At 32.6% G+C, this 22,558-nt stretch overlaps 1 long non-coding RNA gene and 1 pseudogene across 1 annotated transcript; both read right to left on the bottom strand.

Moving 5' to 3' along the window:
• Positions 1-10,065: 10,065 nt before the first annotated feature.
• On the bottom strand, positions 10,066-13,161 carry LOC120089379 (uncharacterized). Its single transcript, XR_005485156.2, has 3 exons — positions 13,045-13,161; positions 12,431-12,491; positions 10,066-10,436 (listed from the first exon to the last, which is right to left on the bottom strand). It is a non-coding gene; the product is annotated as an uncharacterized LOC120089379 (long non-coding RNA).
• A 346-nt stretch (positions 13,162-13,507) lies between these two features.
• LOC120089075 (disease resistance protein RPS5-like) lies at positions 13,508-17,555 on the bottom strand (annotated as a pseudogene).
• Positions 17,556-22,558: the final 5,003 nt, after the last annotated feature.

The following is a 22,558-nucleotide window of genomic DNA, read 5'->3' as shown; positions in this document are numbered from 1 at the left end:
ACATTCAGTCCTTGATTGCACAACTGACTAATACTAATAAGATCATTACATTTTTCAGTGGAAAAGGACCCAGATAGTTCAATTTTTCTTCCCCGATGATTTTTCCACAAGGACCATCACCAAAATCTCCTTTTCGGAACTGATATATTTTAGATCAGACAAACAACTCTTTTCACCAGTCATGTGCCTAAAGCTTCCACTATCAAAATACCAGTCACCGTTAGTAGAGGATCTGAGCGAAGTTAGAACAACATTACATTTGTTCTAAACATTTTTCTCTCTCCATAACTGTTTAACTCTTGTATATTTTTTTATAATGATTCTTTGAGAAGTGGGGAGCACTCTGGGCATAGATGGGTCTGTAAAGAATCTTCAATATTGATAGTAAAAAGGTCATTTATGCCCACCTTTCCATAATAGTAAAAAACCCACCTTGGTTTAGAGAAGTGATTATATTTGAACACAATGTTGTTGGTAGATGTGCCTACAAAGCTAACTCTGGCTCTTCAGCTCCAATAAACTTTTAGAAAATCTGAGCCCAAAGTTATCACCAACAGTTTTTCCTCGTGTCAGAATTTTTTCCAGAGACTTAATACCAGTGTTCAACATTCTTACATTCTTGCAAATTAACTCATTTTCAGCAACTCGACAGAGTTCATGCTTCAAATCTACAATAATAGATATAAGTCTATGATTTCAACTATCAAAATCTCAAATCTTAGCTTCTGCACACCAAGAGCTTTCTATTCATCTTTCTATTTGAGAAAAAGAATATGATAAGAGTGATTTGTAAACTCAAATCCTGCAATATCATGATTGGTTTTCGCATACATATCATATTAGAAAATATCACATGATGAGGTGTCCGTGGAGATGTTACCAAAAGCGCTTTGACATTATCCCTCGAGTCGTTGCTATCTTTAGATTTAGTATCAGACAAGTTAATACAAAATCTTTGCTCTGTCTCCTCAGAAAAGTGGGACATTTAGCCTGTATATGATTGAGTCCACCACACTCTCTACATTTGACGTCCTTTTCCTTGTAAGAAAGTAGACTACATAACTTGTCAATTTCCTTTCTACTATTTAAATATCTGAATTTATTAAGGGAAGTAGAGCCTCTAGAGTTATTGTTACTATAAGAGCTAGGTCTCTTACCATGAAAGCAATGCAATCGATTGAGCAAGAGGATCTTCTGATTATTTATCGTCATCAATCAACTCTTCTTTAATAGGAAATTGAAGAGCAATTCCCTTATTTTTCTTTCGAATTTTCCCGTCAAGGGACATTTCAAAAGTGAGTAAGGAGCTAGATAATTCTTCTACTCTGAACTTCGTCATGTCTTGAGCTTCCTCAATGGTAGTGACATTCATGTCAAATGTCTTAGGTAGAGAGCTAAGTACCTTCCAGATAAATTTTTCTTCTAAAATCTTCTCTTCAAGACCAAATAACTCAATTTTAATATCTAGCAAACATATATTGAATTCAACAATGGATTCTTCATTGTGCATTCTAAGATGCTCAAACTTTGATGTCACCAACTGCAGCCTTGACATCTCTACTCTACACGTTCTCTCATGAGCACAGATAAGATATCTCATGCCTCCTTAGCTGAAACACAAATATTAATTAATTTGACATGTAGTGATCTACACGATTGAATATGGAATTCAAGGCACGTGAATTTCCTAAAGAAGCTTCATCTTCATCTCCAAATCATTGGGCCTCTAGTTTCAAAATTTTCTTCCCATCATCAGTTTTGACGGCAGGATATATCCATCTAGATACAATAGCCTTCCAAGTTTTGCTGTCAATCAATATAAAAAAAACAGCCATTCGAGCTTTCTAGTACAAATAATTTGTTCCATCAAGAATATGTGAACGAGTGGTAGAGTCTCCTTCCTTGAGTTCGTCCATGATCGAAGTGTTGGAACATAAAGAACAACATGCAGTGGAAGCAAGGATCGAAAACGTTCTAATTCCATAAAAACAAGTATAAGCATGCATAAAGAGTTAGAGATTACAACCTTTGTAAATTCCACCGCAATCTTCCTCTCCCGAGCTCGATCGACACCACCAATGGTAAATCTCTGCTATTCTTCGATTGAAAAACATGGTATTGGGACAATTATGTTAGTGAAAATAAGGGAATTTCACTATCGTAAAAAGGATAGTAAAGAGATTTTGTGGTGGTAGAGAAAAGTCAAAGGTCAAACAAGCATTAGTCTTGCACATTTCAAAAACAAAACAATTTATATACAAATTACATGCAAAATCCTATCTTGCATGTCTTCTACCTCAAACTCCATTAGCATGTAATCTCTAGGTGTCGAGCTTGGGAAATGCCACTTCAAAGTCCAGTTAGTTAGTAGGAAAATCTAACAATTAGATTTTTCCACTAACTAATTTTAATAATAAATAAATCAAGATTTTATGAAAAACATTTTCATAATTTTAGACAATATTTAAAATAAAATTGAATACCACATATTAAATTGTGTATGACACCTTGCTTTTATTAATTACATTAATCAAGTTTAAAAAACATTTTCATGCTAATAATCAAGAATATTCTCAAATATAATTAATTAATTAATTAATTATTTAATTGTAAATTATATCTTATATAAAATATAGTTTTCTTTTAAGCTCGAATTTGAACATTTCAAATTCTTACTTCACCTTGTTCTTCAATTTTATCCGTAGTTGCAAGTGTAGATAGACAAGAAGTGAATAAGCTAAAAAATTAGTTAAAAGGTGTTTTTGATATGAAATATCTTGAACCTGCAAAGAAAATACTAGGAATAAGTATTGATAGAAATAGAGGTGTTGGTATTATGAAACTCTAACAAGAAGCATACTGCCATAAGTTGCTGACAAGTTTTAGGATGAATGAATCTAAACCAGTTACAACATTTCTTGCACCTCACTTTCAGCTATCACTTGAACACTTTCCTCAAACTGATGATGAAAGGGATTAAATTAAAGTTGTTCCGTATGCTAATGCTATAAGAAGTCTTATGTATCTTATGGTCTTCACTAGACCTGTTGCGTAATCGACAATTAAAGAAACAAAAAAAAATGAACGTAGAATAGGGGAGATCGACACACAAATATACGTGATTCACTAATAGTGTGTTTGCTATGTCCACGAGCAGAGGGATAACAATATTATTTCGAGAGAATATTTTCAGAACTACATCAAGAACGGCGCCTCTAGGTTAGAGAGTTTATATATCGCACTGCTCTAAACCCTAGGGTCAAAATCGTAAATAACTGCAAATGAATAAATATGCTGAATATAAAATCTGAATAGGTTGTTCGAGAACATCGTACTAGGTTGTTCAAAGCACCAGCAAACAGATTCAAGGCATTTCAACAAATCTCCACCTTGACTTGAATTCTCTCCCATATAAAATACGTACCCAGATTTCTCCCTCATGCCTCAAAGTGTCCCATAAAGGGGACCACTAACAATTTAAAACATTCAGCAAGTCCAAACAATGTTGGAACTTACCTTGTGGAACCAGTTTGGTGAACATATCAGTAGGGTTATCAGCAGTACTAATTATCACTTTAACTCTCTACTCACCTCTTAAGAAGTGATATCTTACATATATGTGCTTAGTTCTCTTATGATGAACTTGATCCTTGGCTAGGCATATTGCACTCAAACTATCACAATATACAATAGCTTAGTCATGATGCAAACCAAAATCAACAACTAACCCCCTCAGCCATATTCCCTCTTTTGTAGCTTCTGTCAAGGCTATTTACTCTGCTTCAGTAGTAGACAAAGTAACTGTAGGTTGTAAGGTTTCCTTCCAACTAACAACAAAACCACCCAAGTGAACACATAGCCAATCATAGACCTTTTACTGTCAACATCTCCAGCATAGTCAGAATCAGAATAACCAGTCACCAAACATTCTATGCAACTCCCATAAATAAGACCAACATCAGATGTACCTCTAAGGTAACGAAAAATCCTCTTAACAGCTTGCCAAATGCTCCTTCCCAGGTTGACCCATGAACCTGTTGACAATACTAACAACATGGGCAAGATCAGGCCGAATACAGACTATAGCATACATCAAACTTCCCATTACACTAGCATAAGGAACTCGAGACATGTACTCCTTCTCAGCTTCAGACTGTGGTGAAAACTCAGATGACAAATGAGCAATTACAGTACTAGAGCATCTATAGGCTTAGCCAATGACATACCAAACCTAGACAATATTTTCTGAATATATCCTTTCTGTGACAAGAAGAGCTTATTCTTACCTCTATCCCTATAAATCTCCATACCCAAAATTTTCTGAGCAGCACCAAAATCCTTCATATCAAACTCAGCACTGAGAAGATTCTTCAATTTCAGAATATCAGACTTGGATATTGCAACTATGAGCATATCATCTATATATAAAAGTAGATAAATTATCGAACCATTACCAGCTTTGTTGTGATATACACAACAATCATATGGATTCCTGTTATAGCCAAGTCCAATCATATAGTAGTCAAATCGTTTGTACCACTGCCTTGGAGTCTGCTTTAACCCATACAAAGATTTCTTCGACTTGCAAACATAATCTTCTTTACCTGGACACTAAAACCCATCTGGTTGGGTCATATAAATCTCTTCCTCTAACTCTCCATGTAAGAAAGCTGTCTTCACATTTAGTTGTTCAAGTTCCAAATCCTGATGTGCTACTATAGCTAGTAACACCCTGAAAGAAGTATGTCTGACTACTGGTGAGAAGATCTCGTTATAATCAACTTCTTCCCTTTGTGTGAACCCTCTAGCAACAACTCGAGCTTTATATTTAATGCCCTCTGAAGGTGATATTCCCTCCTTTTTTCTTGAACACCCATTTACAAGTGACAATTTTTCTCTCATTTGGTCGTTTAACTAATTCCCAAGTCTTGTTTTTATCAAGAGATTCAATTTCATCCCCCATAGCAGCAAGCCATTTAGCAGACTCACCACATGACACAGCTTCTCTATAGGTGGATGGCTCATGAGGATCCACCTCTTTTGTAACCTGCAATGTAAAAGTAACCATATCTTCAAAACCATACCTCATAGGAGGTCCAACACCAACTCTTCTAGTTCTATCACGAGCTATACTCGGTTGATCTACTCATGATCTAGAATTATCAGGCAAATCAACTTCTAACATTCTAGGCACATTAACTTCTGGTTGCACATCAGTTTCTGTAGTAACGTGTTGATCTTCTCCACCATGATGTTATAATTCATTCATAGCTGAAGTGAATTGCATCTTCACCTGTTTATCAACACTACTACTTTCTCTCACATCAATAGACGTCACAAAAGGCTTTACAGATGAGTTAAGCATGGAATTTTCATCAAATATCATAGTCCTACTAAGTATGACTCTATTCTCAGAAGGTGAGCAGACTCTATATCCCTTAACTGCATCCCCAAAACCCACAAATATACCTTTTTTAGCTCTTGGTTCTAATTTACCCTCATTAACATGATAGTAGACAGTACAACCAAAAACTTTTAATAAAGAATAATCTGCAGGCTTATCAGACCACACCTCGTAAGGTGTTTTACAACAAATTGCTGTGTGAGGTCCACGATTGATCAGATAATATGATGTATTCACTACTTCTGCCCAAAACTTTCTAGCCAACCCTGCATTAGAGAGCATGCATCTTTCTCTCTCCAACAACGTCTAATTTATATGTTCTGCAACCCCATTTTGTTGTGGAGTATTCCTAACAGTATGATGGCGAACAATCCCCTCAGCTTTATAGAACTCATTAAATTCAAATCCACAGAATTCCAGACCATTATCAGTTCGCAGCCTTTTGATTTTCTTCCCAGTTTGATTTTCAGTCAATATCTTCCACTGCTTGAAATTTTTGAAGGCTTCACTTTTATGTTTCATCATAAACACCCAAGTCATTCTTGAGTTATCATCAATTATAGACAAAAAAAAAAATACCTACTGCCTCCAATAGATTCAACTTTGGAAGGTCCCCAACAGTCTGAATCAATATAATCAAGTGTCCTATTTGTACGATGAACACCTCTTGGAAACTTGCTGCGATGAAGCCTCCCAAAAACACAATGTTCACAAAATTCAAAATCTTGCACCTTATGCCCACTATGAAGGTCTCTTTTTGACAGAATTTGCATCTCTTTTTTACTCATATAACCAAGTCTCATATGCCATAACTTAGTCATATCATCCTTGTGAATGACTGACAATGCAACAATAGCATAACCTATTATTGTGGAACCTAATAGAAAATATAGTGTTCCACGCTTTATGCCTTTCAGAAGTACCTCAAAACCCTTATAGACATACATTGCTCCACCTTTACCTTCAAAATTGTAACCTTTGTTATCGAGTGCACTAAGGGATATCAAACTCTTCTTCATTAGTGGAACATGCCTAACCTCTTTTAAAATGTAGAAGGCACCATTATGTGTTCGTATCTTGACTGAGCCGATTCCAACTATCTTGCACACAGCACCGTTAGCCATGCTAACATTCCCTTCATCTATTTGCTGATAGGTTGAGAACCACTCTCTATTTGGGCACATATGATAAGATGCCCCAGAATCAAGAACTCACACATCATCAGAATGTGACTGTTCATTCACAACTAAAGCTAGATCTCCTTCAGAATCGATCACGACTTCTTCAGAATCAATCTTAACTTGTGCAACAGAGGCGAATGCTTCCCTTTTGTCACTCTTTTCCTTCTTTTCCTGATTCCTTTTTATCTTAGGACATTCGGTTTTCCAATACCCATTTTCTTTATAGTAGTTACAAATATCATCTGATCTAGAACCCTTTGACTTCGAAGACCTTTTATTTTGATTCGACTTCTGCTTACCAGAATTCCTATGTCCCTTTCTTCCTGTAGCAGCTAACCCAGATGCCTGACTTTCTGTAACTGAACTTCCTGCATTCTGACGGTCCTCTCTCATAAGCAACGTGGACTTTGTATCTTCTAAGGTAAAAGTTTCTTTCCCTTCAATATACGATTCAACGAAAGTCTCATAAGATGGCAGCAAAGATGTCAACAGAATTACGACAGCATCTTCATCATCAACCTTAACCTCTACATTATGCAGATCTAATAAAACTTTATTTAATTGATCAAGATGGTCTCGTACCTTCCTGCATACATAGATGATACAAACATTTCGTCAGAAACAACTTCTTCGTTAAAGATTTCATCATGTAAAGACTCTCCAACTTCAACCAAAAACCAACGACAGTTTCTTCATCTGCGACCTCGATGATGACGTCATCAGTCAAACATAGCATGATCGTCGAATGAGCCTTCTCCTCAGAAGTCTAGCACTCTTTGTCATCCACGGAAACCTTCTTTAACTTACCCATTAGCGGCGCCTACAGCCCCTGCTGCTTTAGTAGGGATCGCATCTTGATCTACCATAAACCAAAACTGTTCCTCCTGGTAAACTTGTCAATCTTTACGTTCACGTCAGACATCTTCAATTGTCGAAAAAATGTGAAAATTCGAAAAAACCCTAACAAGGCTCTGATACCAGTTTGTTGTGTAATCGACAATTAAAGAAACAAAAAACAAAGGAATGTAGAGTAGGGGAGATCGACACACAGATATACGTGGTTCACTAATAGTGTGTTAGCTACGTCCACGGGCAGAGGGAGAACAATATTATTTCGAGAAAATGTTTTCAGAATTACATCAAGAACGCGGCTCTAGCGAGACCCCGTACTAGGTTGTTCGAAGCGCCATCAAACAGATTCAAGGCATTTCGACAAGACCAAATCTTGATCATTGTTTAAGTGTTGTTAGTAGATACATGGCTGATAGAGATATCATTGGCAATCAGTCATGTTGATTCTAAGATATGTTAAAGAATCTGTATCATATGGGTTGTTATATACTAAACACTTGGGTAATTAAGATGTTCTCACAGGTTTTGTGGATGTAGATTATGCAACAGATAAAGACAAGTGGAGGTCATTATTGTTAGGGTTGATGCCCTAAATCTCGTAGGGTCCTATAGTTTGTAATCACTTGTATGAACAAACACTTTGTGATTTATAATATGTGCACGTCGTTTGCGAGTCTTCAGCCCCACCCAGACTTGTAGCTAAACGTCTCCAACCGCTTCCGTCGCTTTAGCCCTGCCCAAATCTGTAGCCGAATGCCCTCAATCCTTGTTTTGGGTAAGGTTTGGTAATTTTGTGGGTTTATATGGGTTTGTTTTTATAAAAACCCATTATGTTTGGGTCATAGATTCAGGTTGTAGCGAAGATTGAAGATTGGAAGCGTGTTGTGCGGGGTTGCAATGTTTTGACTTTGACAAATTTTGGTAACCTTTAGTAACTTAATATTAAACTTTGGTTTGATGTATATTCAGACTGGAAAAATAAATCAGTGTACGAGTGTTCTTGTTCTTCTTTTTTTTTTTTTTTCTTTTCAGGAAAGTTGGTTAAAGCTCGAGTGAAGTGTCGATTTGAGCAAACACTTCGGGTAAGTGTTTTGGATGTATTCGAATGAATTTGTGATTTGGGTTTTAATGTAGCATCTTCTGTAATGATTTTCTTGTTTAAATGTTAAGATGAGATTGATTTTCAAGTGTTGGAAGGAGTTGGTTGTTGTCTAATAGGTTTGAGACCGATCTTGGCAATGTTTTTGTAAGTTTGGAGGTTAGTATTAATAGTTCTTTGTTACCCATTGAAGTATTGGTCCAAATTGAGTTGTTTTCAATTTTTGATGTTCAACTCAAAGATTTCAAGGGATTGGAGCCACTGCCCAGCAAAGTTAACAATGTTTTGATGTTTTAATAGGTATTAATACCTTGAAACTCTTTTGGAATTGTTACATAGTTGCTGAATTTGCGTTTTGTAACCATTATTATTGAACTTTTCGTAGGTTGGATTACTTTGTTGTAGTTTGGAAGTGTCATTCGAATCAAGCCACAGTTTGGGTAATCTATTTAGAGTTAGTTGGTTAATGAAATTTTGAAGAAATTTTTTTGCTTGTAGACAAGATTGGGCTTCCAATATTCTCTATTTTTCGTGAAAGTTGTGAAAGTTTGGGGAAATGTATATGCATTCTTCTATTTTAAATTTTAGCATGTGCATGACTTTTTTCGTTGTTGTATCTTAACACTTATTTATATATTTTGAAATTTGATGTTATTGCCCTTTATTCTATTTTGCAAATTGACTTGCTTAAACATAGTTTGCCTGACCCTTAGTTCTCGATCTTTAGACTTCAAAGCTCAATGTATAGATTAAATAATGTACTTTGTTGAGAGGTTCTTTATTAAACAATTTGTCACTTTTGTATTTGTTAAAAGTTGAGTTTTGTATACAAAAGAAATTGTTGAGATTTTATTTTGTGCATGTACATGTGAAAGAGAAATATTATTGTAATTTGTAAGGAGTGTCCATATGAAAGGTCATAGTTGAACATTAGATTTTTAGTGAATATATTGAGTTAATAGATCTTAAATATATAATGTTATTTAGTTGATGTAATTGTATTGTTGGAATATAAGGCAGAAAATGAAAATATCAATTAGGGCATTTAATTTGAAAAAAAAAAGACATAAACTTAAAACATAAAAAACGTCAAAGAGTTATCATATATGATACGTAATCAATGTCCAAAATCAATAAACTTGACATACCACCAATGTCAAGTGTATTAACTTTCTTGACACGAAGATTGTATCAAAAAATATTTGTCTTGACTTTTTTTGGAGTAAAGTTATCACACTATACTTGACATTCGAATACTCGACGCTTTTATAAGTGTCAAGTATACCCTTTACTTGATATTTGAAAAACATCAAGTGATCCAATTTCTATAGTAGTGGTTGTCTACTCTTTCTCCTCTTCTTCGTTGAGCTAATTTCTGGATCCCTGTTTATTTTTTATTGTAAGCTCATTGAGCTTAGTTTTGTTTAACACTCGTAGATGTTCGTCTAAACTAAATATCTAGAAATTACACAAAATCTACTGCACAGCTTTGAAAACTGGGGCATAATTTTCTCAACAAAAGCACTATGAAACTGAGAAGCAACAAACAATAGCTACATTGACCACTACAACAACCATTCGAGTACAAGCAAATGTTTGTTGGAAAGTTCCACAACTGAATACTTTCGAGATGAATGTTCCTATAACATCTAGCACATTTAACTTTCACCAAAAAATCAGATAACATGTTTATCTTCACAATCAAAGTCTTAAAATAGAGCAAGTTTTAAAAGAAACAAAAAAGAAGATACTCAAAACTTAAGTTCAACAATCGATCTGTGCATAGTCCCCAAAGTTGAGAAGTTAGGCAATCCATTGTAACAGCTTCTCTCTCAATCCAATTACAAAAGTACTTCAGCTTCTCTTTCATGGAATATGGTTATTCGAAAGTACAATGCACCTGAAAAACATAAAAGTAAGAATAACCTTTTAGTGAACAATTACAGAGGAATAATATAAAGAAGAGAAATATGTAGTTGGTAAAAGAACAGATTAACAAAATTATAGAACAGATAATATTTTTGTGCCGATGCACTCATCTCTATGTTTTCCTCTTTAATAACTCACATCAAAAAATAATTAAAATATTTATCACATGTCACATTAGGATAGGTCAATCTCTGTATAAAGATAGTTACTTCCTATGATGCAGCTATCTATTTTTTTTCATAGATCCTAACTTCAACCATGTTTCAAGTAAATATTTTAAAAGGCTTATAAATACTTCTGGTAAGAACAATTTCACTGCAAAAGATCAATTTGACTACAAAACACATATTTTATAATTAAAAAATGATTTTTATTTTTGATGTCCTATATTTTATTGATAAGCATTAGTGGTCATAAACCATTAAACAATTATATTTGGTTTTAGTTGGGTCTTTCAAGATAAAGTATCTTTTTATTTAGTAATATTCTTTCGAAAGCATCTCTTTCCCTAAAATTTATCTTTTTATTTAGTGATATTCTTTCTAAAGCATATCTCTTTCCCTATAATTTATCTTTTATTTAGTAAATATTCTTTCTAAAGCATATCTCTTTCCATCCAACTTTTTCTTTTTCTTTTCTTCTTTAATATTTTTAGTTTACATTAACATTTAACTAATGTCAATCCCAAATTATAATTTCCATTGCAACCAAGAGCACTTATAAGAATAATAATTAAATGAATAACAAAAAAAAAAAATTAAAATATTGATCACATATCACGTGCATTCATAGACCAACCTGGTAGGATGTACAAAAATAGCTACTTCCTATGATGCAGCTAAATATTTTTTATAGAATCTAACTTAAACCATATTCGGAGTAATTATTTTAAAATGATTATAAATACTTCTGGTAAGAACAATTTCACTGCAAAAGATCAATTTAACTACAAAACACATATTTTATAATTAAAAAATGATTTTTTATTTTTAGATGTCCTATATTTTATTGATAAGCATTAGTGGTCATAAACCATTACAAAATTTTATTTGGTTTTAATTGGGTCTTTCAAGATAAAGTGATAAATTATCAAGGAAAGAATATTAAATAATCAAACTCTCGAATTCTTAATTTCCATTCTAGTATATGGTTTTTTTCTTGTTGAAAAATATTTTAATTATTAAATTAAAAATTATGAAAAATCTATAGTAAACATATTTATTATTGTTAAGGAAAGAAGACAATAATGTACTATCAATAGGTAGACATATATAATCTATTCCAAACTTCTCTCCCTAAAATTTATCTTTTTATTTAGTAATATTCTTTGTAAAGCATATCTGTTTCCCTCCAACTTGTTCTTTTTCTTTTCTTATTTTCTTATTTTTATTTTACATTAACATTTAACTAATGTAAATCCCAAATTATAATTGACAATTGCAATTGCAATGTATAGCACTTATAAGAATAATAATTAAATGAATAATAGAATAAGTATGAAAAAAATTATTAATGAAAGACTCTATTACTGAAAGATTTTTACCAAATATGGTTTATCATCAATAGTTTTAGAGGCATGAATCTAAACTTTACAAATTATTTTGCATTGTGTTATATATTCTAGTATTTTCGACATAATTATTATATTTCGAACTCCCTCATTACAATAGGGACATTGTTTGAATTATGAAAACATATCAAGTGCAATAAATGTATTTGATCTAATACAACCTAAATTGGTTCACATTATTGTGAAAGATGTCCTTAATTCCCAAATTCTCTTGCATAATCAACATGTATTTTTCCCTCATATTTAGATTATAATAGTGTAAAAATTGATTTTATTCTATTTTATAATTTTTTGGACCAGAGAAGGTGTCATTGAAATTAGGAAAACAGCTAAAAGGTCATGCTAAAACAAAATCTATAAAACAACCCATCACAGTATAGTTGGTACAAACTCACCTTTAAAGGATAGAACCAGTACATTTTCCTCTTCTCCAATTTTGATAACCTAAGGATATAACTATCATTGCAAAAGTAAATAGTTAATTATGATTCCATAACCATTAGTTATTAAAAATTAAACTTACTTTCATTTATAGGGTTGCTATCCACTTTCAGTGAATGTTTTTAAAATTTAAAACAAGTTTTGAAAACTAAAAATACTTTGGTGTTTCTTGAACCAATTTATCTAAAATTTCAAATGCCTTCTTTAAGGATTGACGATCACAATAAAGAACTTGAGAGGAAAGAATCATAATATTTCAGAAACATAAAACTACAAATTAAACTGCTATCAATAATGTAAGTAAGCGTAGTTCCATGACAATTCCTTTTTATTTAAATGGTTAAAGATTCGATCCCTCGACCCTATAGTTGTCATACTAAAAAAAATCATTATTAATAAATGAAAATATGTGATTTAATTTAGTTACCGAGACTAAGATTTCGGGTAAGATATACATACATATATATATATATACACATGCATACATATAGAAAACAATTAATAAGAAACACTTATATAATGAAAACGTTAATCATTGTTTAATTAAGGTGACATTTGAGATTCTTACCCGTGTGGTGGAAAGTCTTTCATAGGTTGAGTTGATCTTCACGGTCGTCCTGGCTTTCCTCCATCCTGATTATATAAGTATTGTCTTTGTACTGTAATCATATTTTAAGCAAATAAAAAAAGGGTAGTAATAGAAAATTGTGTACCTGTTGGGTTTTTTGAAAATGTCATGGATAATGACATTTATGTCCCTGGCTGGTGAGATTTTAAAGTCTCTTCTTTCAATATTTATGGAATACAATTTGGGTGTGCTTACTATTCCAACTGAAAATGTCTTCATTTCGTTGCATTGAACTATGACCAATCTCTTCAAAGATGGAAACTTAAGCATATATTTTGTAGTGTCAAAGCAGGCCAGTGTTGGTAAATTATGAAGTCTCAGAAAATAAAGTTCTTGGAAAACAGATTCACCATTTTCTTCTTCTCCCGATACTATAGATATCATTTCTCTACAATCAGATAAGTCAATGTGTTTGAGATTCCTCAGATTCTTTACCACTGAAGAGCTAAACAAGTTCATCATTCCATTGCAATTCTTGACGTAAAGATACATCAAGTTTAAGAATGTGATTGAGGATGGTAATATGCACTTCAAATTCTCACATCCCGTTACCTCCATCCACTGCAAGCTATCAAAGCTAATTGTGGTGACTTCACTACTTTCTTTCCACACGTGCGTAAGCTTTGGAAGATCACACAAGCATAAACGCTTCAACTTTGCACATCTTTTAACATTATTGTTTCCGCTTAATTCCCCATTTTCAAACACTTGTATTAACTGAAGGGCATTCTGGATTTCAAAAGTTCTAATATTGTATAATACTTCACTCATTTCCAATGGCAAACAATCTATGTCGTCATCCTCACAACCAACCAGTCTAAGACCATTGAGTTCCGGGAATGACTCTGGTTTATGCCAAAAACTTCTCTTCAATGTTTTCAAGCTCAATTTCAAACCACTCATACCCGTGATTAATTCAATCTGAAAAGAAGTAGAGTTTCCAAACTATTATTTGTATTTTTCTTAGATTGGGAAAAAAAAGAAATTGGTGAATAAACAAATTTTGTTTGTTGAAAACATATATCCATACCTCTGGTGTGGAAAACTCTTGAATAATGTCATTTATCCCCCGTGTTGGTAATATTGGGACCATGTTATGTTCTATCCTGATGCATTCCAAACTGGGAGTGTTTGTTATTCCATATGAGAATGCTTTCATGTCATGGCATCGATATATCCTCAAGATGTTTAAGCAGGGAAGTTTAAGTGTGCCTTTTCCAGAGTGAAAACATGTTAAGTCTAGGTAAATCATTTAATTCTAGACTAGTCAGTTTGTTGAGGATAATTTCACCATTTTCTTCTTCTTCTACAGCAACTATAGAGGTGATTCCTCTACAACCATATATCTTAATATTCTCAAGATTCACCAAATTCTTTACCATTGAAGAGCTAAACAAATTCGTCATTCCATTGCAATTACTGACATCAAGATCAGTCAAGTTGAAGAATGTGATTGTGGTCGTTTGATTCATGTTCTTCCACACCTGCGTAAGATTAGAAAGGTTCTTCAATTTTAACTTCTTCAAATGTCCACATCGTCTTTGGATATTGTCATGTTCTGTCTCATTTCCAAATACGTATACCAACTGGAAGCAAGTTTCAATTTTCAGTTCCTCAATATTGTATAATACTTCACTCATTTCTAATGGAAGAGAAACCAATTTATCATCTTGTTCATACCCAACCAATGTAAGACTTTTGAGTGTGAGAAACTTTGACATCACCCAAAAGCTCTCCTTCATTGCAAGCTGTCAAACTACTCAAGTTCCGAAACAGTACCACCTACAAAACACACAATAATTACATCCAGATCGAAACATATAAAATTCTTGCGAACATAGGTCATTAATATTGATGAAAATGAAAAAATAAAATAAAGACTATACCAGCTGTCCCAACTTTGATGCTCATCCATAGGAAATATTTCATTTTGGTCACCCACCACTAAACATTCCATTTCTTCAACACATTTGGTGATGGAAGCTGGAAAAATTCTTTTCAACTTTGGACAACCAGTAACCAGGACTTTCTTTAGATTTGGAAATGTCAGAACATCACCAACATCTTTGTTCCAGATGTATTTTAAATTTGGTAGGTCATCTAAAGTTACGTTTCTTAATTGAACTACTTTTATGTCACCAAAACTCGACTTTTGAACTTCAAACACCCTTTCTAATAACTCACAAGAAACGACATACAATGTATCTAAAAATGCAAGTGATTTCACTACATTCCAAGGAAATATATATCTCTACCTGTTGCAATCTCGAATACTTATAAACCGAAGTTTGCAGAAGGAACTTGCACTAGGTCCATCATTATGCCATAACATCTCCAAATTGTTTCCTCCATGAATAGATAAATTCTTCATTTCAGGAAAAGAAACCTGCAATATTGTAATCCTCCAGTTAAAAAAGTTATTTGTAATCTTAACAATTGTCTTAATTTTTTTTTTTAAACCAGGAATTTTTACGATACCATTTAATATTAACTTTTAAAATTTAAACACATTTTCTAACAAATTTCTTAGTTTTCTTTTTAGAACCTACATGAGAGTATTTATGTCTTAAACTTGAAAGCTTTTCGCTAGCTTCAGTTTGTTATCTTTTTTGTTTTTGAGCTCTTCTCTAACTCTTGATGTTCATATGTATTATATATTAAAAGATAGTATAATGTTTCCGAAAGCAAATTACCTAGAAAAAAAAATGAAATTATTAAAAAAATGAAATTATTTATTAAAGTAGCTAATAAAAGGTACAAATTAAAATTTCATGGTACATACTTGTTGATCAAAAAACGGAATGATAGTTCGTGAATGTTGTTGGATGAATGGTTTGGTGCAGAAACTTGTAACTTTATTTAGACCCACAAGGTGTAATGATATCAAGGGAGAAATGCTAATGGTGTTCTGATCTTCAGTTTCTACAGATACAATCTCATCCATCATATCACAATTAGTCACCTTAATCATTTGAAGATTTGAAAGGCCTTTAAAAATAGAGAACGAGAAAAGATTCCTCAACTGCTTGCAACTTTTTATCTGTATGACTATTAGCTTATTGAAAGGATTTGTTGGAGCGTGCTTGGGAACTATACTCTCCAATAACATCATTCTATCAAGACACAACCACTCCAAAGGAGTGAAGTCATACCCAAGTATTTACTCCTTTCAACAATCTCATACTCGTTGCATACCTTTGCAAATCTTTGTTAATAATCATATAATCATCTGGAAATACACTGCAAAGAAGAAATAGTATTTTGGCTTCATCTCCATCCAAATAATCGTAACTCAATCTAAGTGAAGCATGAACTTTGTGAGTCACCCCTTTAATATCCACTGCAATGGACTTTTTCAATTTACTTAAAGCATCCTCCCAATAATTTATTTGCTTCTGTTTCAGTGCTTTTGCAATAGTATCAAGTGCAAGTGGCAGTCTTCCGCATTCTCTTACCACCTCTTTTGCAATGATTTCCATATAAGTCGTATCAAACTTTTCGCCAATGATTGTCGTAAAAAACTTCCAAGACTCTTCTTCATTTAGACAAGTCACACGAAAACACTCATTTCTATTGATCATGTTATTGGTTAGTATATTTCGATCTCAACTTGTCATAAGTGCCTTACATCCTTCTTTACCTAATGGAATTCCAACCTCTTTGATAAGATCATATTCTTTCCATAAATCATCAAACATAATGAGGATGTTACCTTTCATTTCCACCAACGCATTTCGTAGAAAGGATACTTTTCCCTCCCTTCTTCTTGGCAATTCTATATTTAGGATGTCTCCAGTTTGTTGTTGCATTTCCATTACACCATTAGATTGACCTATGGTCACATCGATCACTCGATCAAACAATCTTTCTTTCAACGCCAATTTCTTAACTTCATTGAGCAAATAAGTTTTTCCAACACCTCCCATACCATATACTCCAACCTTATTCACCTTAGGTTTTTCAAGTGCATTCTTAATTTGTTTGGCCAATGATGTTTTTGATCCTAAAACTTGATAACCTTCAGGAATAATAGTATTCTCAGTAGCTTGAAGAGGTGCAGGACAACCAACTTCCACAAAGTTGTTTATTTTGTTTATGAGTTCAAGGACATGAGTGGTCCTCTTCTTTGTTTCTCTACTTAGTTGGTGTCGTTGGGGCAAGTTAAAGCAAGCTGGATTGGAATTGGATAGTTCATCATGGAATAATACATTATCCACATCGACCAACCACTTTGAAACTTCTTCATGGATTGCATATGCATTGCTCCTTGCCTCTTTAACCCTTCGTTGCACATCCCTTTTAGTACTCTCAAGATTTTCAAGTCGTTGTTCAAGCTCCTTCTTCTTTCTTCTATAGAAAACGAGGTAACCAAGTTGATGTCCAATTGGTTTAACCACGTACTTTCCTACTTCTGTTACAATTGCTACTGCAACTTCCGTTAGAAATCCCATTTTTTGTTATTCTTATTCTCCTTCCAAACTCTTGGTTGTCCCTTCATTTTCTGTGGAATGAAGATGGTAAAATTGTATAAGTATTTAGGTAAAGAATGAAAATATTATCATTAGAATAATGAATCAACTTTCATAGAGGTTATATGCATAGAATCTATCGATGTAAACCTTTGTTTCTTTAGATATTTATTTAAAATTTTAAAATGGATTTCTAAGAATAACCCTAGTTCCCACATATTTTTTAAACATTTAAAAGTAGAAGCTATAGAAGGGAAAATTTTAAAGAGTGGTCTGAAAGAAAAAGAGATCTTCACATAGGCCCCGTTTAAGGAAATGAGAATCGAGGAATGAATATCAATCTATGAAGCGATACGGCTACACGATAAAGATATAATCAGATATGACGATTCATCAATTTCTAAAAAATTAAGATACGGATACGTCTAAGGATACGTCATTTTTTATATATTTTTATATTTTTTAATATATATATTTCTAAAAAATGAAAATACTGATACGTTGAATATACATTTTTTTTCTTTAAAAATTCTAGGATATAGATAAATTTAGCATACAAGTTAATAACAATAGTACAAAATAGAATACAAACACTGCAGTACAATACATAAAAAGCAACATCTAAGATGTTGAAATACAATAGTTAATAAAATGCAATAGAAAAGTGACTCATATTACAAAGAAGAAGAATAGAGGGAGAAGTATGAAGATAAACGAAGAATTTTTTCATTGAATTGTTGAATATATCCAAATGGTTTATAATTTGATGGACTTTGTGTAGACTCGAATGTGAAGATGGAGATTAGATGATTTTAGTCTAAGATTTGGTCCATTATTTATTTATTTTTTCCTTTTAGTTTTGGACTCGAGCAGTGAGCTTTTTAAATAGGTTGCCTAGTTTTAGATTGGAAAATATTAAATGAGTTGCTTGTCTTTTCTCTTTAAAAAAAAATACGTATAAAAATAGATACGTAAATTGTGTATCAGATACGTATCTGATACGGATTGTTTGCTTCTCATAAAGTATCTATACTTCTTAGCTAACCATCTTTGCTAAAATGGAGGAACTAAAGCAATTATTGGAACCCACCACCAATTGGAGAATTTCTATTCTCTAACATGATCTCATTTTCTCATACTCCGCCATATATTCATTCATAAGTCTCATCATATTTTCATTAATTACCGTACATCTCACTAGTAGTAGTAACAATCTTATAATTTACTTCACATTTTCTCAATTGATATTATTTACTACAAGGTTTCTAGAGAAACTTAGTGTTGAAAAGACATTTTGGAGTTTGGAGAAAATTTGGAAGAAAGAATTCAGAAATATGCTACTTGTGTTATTGAGCACTTCTAATTTTTTGGCTTGATATAAATGTTAAGACATACCTCCTATTTCTACTAGCTGGTTCCCCAAATCTATTACTAGGATTTTTCCAACGCATTCATGATCTAATGGTTACAAATGTTTATCTAGACTTTTTTGTACAATTACTCTTTTTTCTCATATTTTCTAGAGAATCCTAGGAAATGCTCTAAATATTTCATACATGTAATTTCTCTAGAATATTCTAATGTTTGATATTTCTAGAATTTGGGCTTTATTTCGGCTAAACCCAATTACTTCTAATCGAAAATAAAGTTTACATTTCAACACCCCCTCTTAAACTTGATTTTGCAAGTAATATTCAGGCATATGGCAGTATTTACACTATCATTTGGAAAAATAACAAACCATAGATTCTTTTGAATTAAGGCAAAATGCCTCTATTGCACATGATGTGTTTTTTAGTTAATCCTAAAATGTCCTCAATAATATCTTGTATTACACCAATTAAATTTTGGTCTTCCTATTTTATAGCCTACAAAATCTCTCATATTTGTTTGAAACTTTGAGATAATATCAAATATTTATTTTTAAATCTCACTATTTGCCATTTCTTTTCTCTCTCTTTTTTATATACATATATTTTCAAATCTCCTATAATTCTTATTGTTTCCATTCCTCCATTCTTCCATTCTTTTCCTTTCTTTTTTCTTTTCTTTTTGTATTTATTTCAAATTTTATATCATCCTTGTTCATTTTACCTATTATTTTATGCATTTATTTTACTTCTTTTTCTTTGATATCTCAAATTACTAAAAAGCACTACGACAGCATTCCCTCTTTTCGTAGAGTTATTGCCTAAATACTTCATGAAAACTACTTTTGTAGAGCATCTAATTTTCTTGGAGTGCAGTCATGATAAATTTTCATGCTCTAAATTATTCTTGCCAATTCTTTTCTAAACACCAAAGAAAATATTGATAGTGAGAAGTGTTTGCTCTTCTTAATCGATTTATGCAAATTAGGATTGGAGTTATTGTTGTTCGGATTCTTCAATGTATAGATATTGTATCACGCTTGGATCTCATACTATGAGAGATTTAGATGAAGCAACAACTTTTTAGACGAGCTTATCGGCAGGAAAAAGTGCAATGGAGATTTGATGAAGAAAAATAGAGATGGGGAATTCAAAATCAGAAGATGAAAAGGAAGAGAAATAATAAATGGAAAATTATTTTTGTATTCACAATAATTTCAGTTCCTAATTTCACAAAACTATTTTCTCTACGGTAAGTAGTCATTATTTACTTCTTTCTTTTATTGTTCACCAATTTTTCTTCAACGACATATTAAAATTGCTATGTACTAATGAATAATGATTTACAAGAATTATGATTTGCTTCTTTCTTTTGGTACTCTTTGTTATTTGGTTCTTTCTTTTGTTACTCTTTTGTTATTTGCTTCTTTCTTTTCATTTTACAGGGTGTAATACTGTTTTAATAAACCTCTATTAAGGAAGAGGGAAATTGGGTTGTATAGCACCGTACCATTTTTACAAGGTGTAATATCGGTACTTGCTTCTTTCTTTTCTTTTTCCATTTTTTAATTAGTATCAAAATCATTCTTTTGAAACTTCACTCTACTCCATTTTTTTCATTTATCATTTCTTCTTTTTCTTCTTCTTCTTCTTTTTTTTTTTTTTTTAATGTTATCTTATTTTGAAATATCACTCTATCTAAAATTTTTACTTCCTGTTTAATTTATATATGTGTGTATATATATATATATATTATTTATTTATTTATGATTTTCTGCATAATCATAGAACTTGTCGAGAATTTGTTATATTTGACTGAGAATTTTTGTTTAATACTTATGATTCTGAACTACGTATCGTCCAACCACAACTTTTTTGCAAGTAATTATATAGAGCTTCAATTCTAGATTATAAATAGACAAGAACTATGTTCACATATGTTGTTGTCATATAGTAGTTAGTATTGTTTAATGATTGAAATACCTATTCGTGGTATGTTCCATTTTTCTATATTATGTTTTTATATATCGAGATTCTTATTTTCCTTTTTTTATTTGTCTTGTGTTATCCATTTTTTACTATTTAATTAAGATTTGTTAGTTATTAGAACCTAATTTAGGGGAAAGAAACTTTTTTTTGTTAGCATTAAAAGATTTGGGCATTTTTTAAACCGAGAATGTAATATATCGAAGATGAGGACATTTAATCATTTTGCTATTTTTCCAAACCTAAAGTCAGTTTTCTATGTCTTCAAATGAAACCTTTCATTCCTCTTGTTAACCCATTTCGTTACTCCCAGTAAATCTCTTAATCATGTGAAGTCTTCTTCTTTAAGAGGCTCAATTAAGATGTCAGCTACCTAATCATGAATCTTCACATACTCTAATTACACATCCTTTCTTTTGATCCACTCTCTAATATAATGATAATCTGTATCGATGTATTTACTCCAATCATGGAAGACTAGGTTCTTGGCCAAGGCAATTGCTGATTTGTTGTATATGAAAATTTTGGTTGGCTCATTTTGTGGTAGTCTCAATTTCTATAATAGATTTCTCAACAAATTGCATAACAAACAAATGAGGTAGCAACCACATATTCTGCTATACATCTTGAGAGAGTAACAAACAGTTGCTTCTTTGACATCCACATGAAGGCAATGTCTCTCATGTAGAATACAAAACCAATTTTACTTTCTTGGTCATCCACATCTCCACTCAAATTGCTATCACTACATCCTAGGAGTTTTTAATATCGAAAATAGAATAGAATAGGTCGTAGTTTATCGTACCTTTGAATGTATCGAAGAACTCTCTTTGCTGCCTTCAGGTGTGTGGTTGTTGGTTTCTCCATGAAGCGTCTGATAACTCCAATTGCATAGAAAATGTCAAGCCTCGTGCATGTTGCCTCGTGCATGTTAGATATCGCAAACTTCCATCCATGCTTTTAAAGAATGTTGGATCAACTCTTTCTCCTTCCTCACAACGTGACGGCTGGATTCCACATTCCATGGGTGTATTCATCGGATTAGAATCACCCATCTTGAACTTAGCATAGCCTTAGCATAGCCTTCAAATGTGATAAAGATGCCTTTACCTTCTTGTTATACTTCATTGCCAAGGTGGTAAGACATGAGCCCGACGTCAATCATTTAACATGCTTGGGTTGATACCTGTAAAGATCAAGTCATCTACAAACAATCACACAATCAGTACATCATTATTTTGGACATTGATGTAAAGTGCGTGCTTATATGGACACTTGATGAAATTTCTTTGCTGTAGATAGTTCTCTATCTGAGCATTTCAGGCTCTTGGAGTTGGCTTTAGTCCACAAAGTACCTTTTCAGCTTCAAAACTTTCTCTTCTTTTCCTTCAACTTTATAGCCTTGAGGTATCTCAATGTAGACAGTCTTTCTCGGATACTTCATTGAGGAAGGAAGATTTCACATCCATTTGATGGATTTTTCAATTCTTCTAAATTGTTAATGAAATTATCAATCTAACAGTTTTGAGTCTAGCAACAAGAGAAAATACCTCATCATAGTCAATGCCGACTCTTTGACTATAACCGTTCGGCACTACTGTTGCCTTGTATCTTTCAACTTCTCCTCTT

The sequence above is a fragment of the Benincasa hispida genome, chromosome 10 (assembly GCF_027475165.1).
Source record: "Benincasa hispida cultivar pf3 chromosome 10, pf3_genome.v1.1, whole genome shotgun sequence".
NCBI lineage: Eukaryota > Viridiplantae > Streptophyta > Magnoliopsida > Cucurbitales > Cucurbitaceae > Benincasa > Benincasa hispida.
The sequence above is the reverse complement of the archived record's forward strand: the minus strand, read 5'-3'. Positions and strand labels throughout refer to the sequence as shown.